The sequence below is a fragment of the Vicia villosa genome, unplaced genomic scaffold (genome assembly GCF_029867415.1).
Source record: "Vicia villosa cultivar HV-30 ecotype Madison, WI unplaced genomic scaffold, Vvil1.0 ctg.002487F_1_1, whole genome shotgun sequence".
NCBI classification, from domain to species: domain Eukaryota; kingdom Viridiplantae; phylum Streptophyta; class Magnoliopsida; order Fabales; family Fabaceae; genus Vicia; species Vicia villosa.
In genome coordinates this window covers 151,463-156,380 of record NW_026705943.1, presented here as the reverse complement: position 1 = coordinate 156,380, position 4,918 = coordinate 151,463, and positions in this window count along the sequence as shown.

The following is a 4,918-nucleotide window of genomic DNA, read 5'->3' as shown; positions in this document are numbered from 1 at the left end:
CTTGTGTATTGGAGAAAGGTGGTGCTTGGGATAGTTATTTTCCTTTGATTGAGTTTACCTACAACAATAATTATCATTCGAGTATTGGTATGGCTCCGTTTGAAGCATTGTATGGTAGAAGATGTAGAACACCTTTGTGTTGGTACGAATCTGGAGAGAATGCGGTGGTTGGACCGGAGATTGTGAAACAAATTACAGAAAAGATCAAGATGATTCAGGAGAAGATGAGAGCTTCTCAGAGTCGTCAGAAAAGTTACCATGACAAAAGAAGGAAGGATATTGAATTTAAGGAGGGAGATCATGTATTCATGCGAGTTACTCTGATGACTGGCATTGGGAGAGCCTTGAAGTCGAAGAAGTTAACTCCACGTTTCATTGGTCCATTTCAGATTACTAAGAAGATTGGGAAGGTTGCTTATCAGATTGCTTTACCGCCTGCGCTCGCTAATTTTTATGATGTGTTCCATGTATCCCAGTTGAGGAAATACATTGCGGATCCGTCTCATGAGATTCAGGTAGATGATATACAGGTGCGAGATAATCTGACTATAGAGACATTACCTATGAGGATTGAGGATCGTAAAGTGAAGCAGTTGCAAGGTAAAGATATAGCAACGGTGAAAGTGGTTTGGGGAGGACCAGCCGGTGGAAATGTTACATGGGAGTTAGAGAACCAGATGAAGGACTCTTACCCGGAACTTTTTGTCTAAGGTATGTTTTCGAGGACGAAAACTCTTTTAGTGGGGGAGAGTTGTAACACCCCATAATTTCAGTTTATTAATTTAATTTGGATTTAAATTAAATAATTGGAATTTTAGTATTTTATTTGGATTTAATTGGAAAATGATGGAATAAGGGATATTGGGCTTATGGTGTGATGTTAGTAAAAGAGGGGTGCTATTTGGTTAGGCCTTTTTACTAAGTGGTGTTCATTTTATTTTATTTTTCATAAAATAAGAAAAGGAACCATTTGGGGAGAGAAAGGAAGAACACATGAAAAGGGCAAGAGAAGAGAAAGAGGCAAGAACGTGAAAACGGAAGGAGAGCATTCAAGAAATTCATCGAGGTAAGGGGGGACTCTTCCTTTTAGTATCTATTATGTGGTCTTAGGTAATAGGTAGATTGATGTATGGTTTGATCCAATTAAACATTGGGATTGTTAGGTTAGGGTGTTCTAATTTGGATTAAATTGATGATAATTGTGTGAACTATTTGGTTAATAATGAGTTTAAATGATGTTTTGTGGTGTATGATTGAATGTATGATGATTATATGCCTGTAGGTGATGTCTGGGGTCGATTTTGGATTGAAACTAGGTGGAATCGCAGGGTCTGTCGCAGACCTGAGAATTGTTGAAATCGCAGGTCCGCTGAACGGAGGGGGTCCGCTGAGCGGAGGTCCCAACGTAGATCGCTTCTGTTTGACGTCGCTAGAGGTCCGTTGAGCGGAGGTCTGAAGGAATTCGCTTCTGCCTTGCGTCGCTGAGCGAACTTTGCTGAACGAGAATTTTTCTAAAACTTAAAATAACGTATCTTTTGATCCGTGAATCCTTTCTTAGTGTCGTTTCGGGCGTTGTGCATGTAATTAAATGTTTTATATGATGAATGATGAATATGGGCAGTAGCCGACTTTATTTCTTTAAAACTCGATTTAATTACTTGATGAGAATTGAACATTGTGTGCATATGAGATAGGTGTGACAATGTATTTGATGTGATGATGAATTGGTTGTGATTATTATTATGATTGTGATGAATGCATGACTATTTGAATGATGTTGAAAACATGTACATACTTATTCGGTGATGTGGTGTTGAGATGAATTATTCATCGTGAATCGGTGATATTTTTAAGTATGTTATGTGTGTTTCATTCATTCATATGCATTTGATGTTGGATGTAACACCCCAATTCTACCCAGGCATATAGGTACAAATATCAGAGTATAAAAATTAAATTCATAAAAACAATTAGGGTGTTACACTTAAGTAACCACATAACCAACATAACATACTCGCAAAAGATGCGTAACACAAATAATCAAAGAGGACGGATATTCATAAACACCTGAATGTATTCACACTTATATAAATGCATCGGAAACAAAATATCCACAACATTCCTCCAAAATACATCGCATGAGAAGGTATCCAAAATACATAATACGAATGCATCTAAAGGATCAAATATACATCAAAAGGATCCTATAAGCATTATCTACAAAATAAGTGTTCGATCCCCCCTAGGTGTTATGTATCACGAGCGGATGACACCAAAACGGACGACTACAAAGAGAGCACCTACACTTGCGGATCACCTGCACATTACCCACGAGTAGGTAACATTAAGGCAGAAGGGTGAGAATATAATTCATAATGAAAGCATGATCAATATAGTAATGCCCACAAATATCATTAAGAATCATATAACAAGATAATACGATAAGTCAATATATAAGTAATGCGGTACATGAAAGATAACATAAATTATAAAGACTGACGATGATGAATGAGACTCGACTATGCGTATGCATGTGGTACCAAATCTGGAGTTAAACTCCTCCTTGTCATTATGTCAAATACACCTTGCCGAGCATTATGCTGGGACTTCTTTCCCTCAGGAAAATACACCTTTGTCGAGCAGTAAGCTACGACTAACCGTCATCGAGCATCTAGCCCCCACTGATGACCTCTTGCCACTCGGGCAAATACACCTTTTTACCAAGCACTAAGCTCCCACTGGTAATAATTGCCAATTCAGGCCACCTGTTAATAGCATTCCGCCATTAACGTAATGAAATGTCATGCTGTGCATACAAACGACTCAATTACATAACAACAACATCAACAATATAACTCGGTCACATATCTACATCACACCGGTTATATTAATCCACACGGATACATCATCAAAATTGCCACTCAGGCGTTCATATTCACACAACACACATATATCGTCATAACATACTTGATTAGCAAATATCATTTCACAAAATACATTTATGAAAAATTCATTCAACCACCAATACACTCCTCTTTATCATAAAGCATGCTCAATAAGCTTCATAACGATTCGAACGACACATAGAAACGACCTCCGGTTCAAAAGATAGAGCAAAACGAAGTTTGGAAAAACAAGTTTCAGCACTCGCCGCTTAGCGGGTCGCAACTGGTCGCTTAGCGAACATTCCAGTAGCAAAATGAAAAAAGTGCAAGAAGCTCCGCTTAGCGGCGCACTAGCGGTTTCTGCGAAATTTCCAAAAATATCTTCTTCCGCTTAGCGGACCCAGGGCCGCTTAGCGAACCTGCGAAAACTCAGAAAAACCAGTTCTGCAACAGACCTGCTAAACCCAAATCAACCATCTCAAAACCTCATGTAAACTTCCCTACACCTCCTACACAATCCATACATGCCATATATTCATGCTAACAACCAATGATTCATGGTTCATTCACTAAATGTACATAACCTAATAATTCCTTCATCAATAATAAAAACATGGGGAAATGTAAAGCAACCATGATCAATGAAGATATCTATCTTCATACAACACATACACACCACAAAATCATATTCATAACTTCAAAACTCACAAAACTCATAACCTAACATTTTTGGCAAAAACATAGAAAATGTTCAAGAACAAGAACAAAAACAAACTACAAGGATCATACAATCAAGATAAACTATATTCATCCCCCTTACCTTGGTTGGATTCTTGGCTCTAGCTTGGTTTGGATTCTACAACTCTCTTCTTCTCTTCTCTTCACAAGTTTCTTTCTTTCTCTCCAAAATATCTCTCTTTCTTTCTATCTCAAAATATCTCTTTTTCTCTCTATATCTCTTTCTATTTCTCTACTTCTCATTTTCACCCACTTAACTCTCATTAATTCTAATTTTGGCCCAAATGTCACTAAACATTAATTCTAACCAATTAACACCCAAAACCTAATAATTACACACATGGAAAGTAATAATTAAAACATTAGCATAATTAATATTTACCGACTGACTCGACTCAAAAACGGTAAAATTAGGAAAATGTAGCAAACATCACAATTAATCAGAAAAACACATTTACGGGCGTTACAACCCTCCCCCACTTAAAAGATTTTCGTCCTCGAAAATAAAAATTTACCTGCCACAAACAACTCAGGATAGGAGTCTCGCATCTTACTCTCCAACTCCCAGGTCATACTCTCACCTGCCGCACTTAACCATACGACTTTCACCAAGAAGATCTCCTTGCCTCGCAGAGTCTTAGTCTCACGATCCTCAATACGCACTGGCATCGTCTCAACCGTCGGGTTCTCACGCACTTGCACATCATCCATCTGAATCACATGGGACGGATCCGCAATGTATCTGCTCAACTGAGACACATGGAATACATCGTGCAGATTAGCAAGACTTGGCGGTAACGCCACCCGATACGCAACTTTGCCAACTCGCTCCGATATCTGATAAGGACCAATAAAACGCGGAGTAAGCTTCCTCGATTTTAAAGCTCGTCCAACACCCGTCATAGGCGTAACTCTTAAGAATACATGATCACCCGCTTGGAATTCCAAATCTTTCCTTCGCCTGTCATGATAACTCTTTTGCCTACTCTGTGAACTTCTCATCTTCTCACGAATAAATTTCACCTTCTCTGTAGTCTCTCTTACTATTTCAGGTCCGAGTACCACACTCTCGCCCGATTCAAACCAACACAATGGAGTTCTACACTTACGACCATATAGCGCTTCAAAAGGTGCCATTCCGATACTAGAGTGAAAACTGTTGTTGTAAGTGAATTCTATCAACGGAAGATAAGTATCCCACGAACCTCCCTTCTCTAGAACACACGCCCTCAACAAGTCTTCTAACGATTGAATAGTCCTTTCGGTCTGACCGTCTGTCTGAGGATGATAAGCCG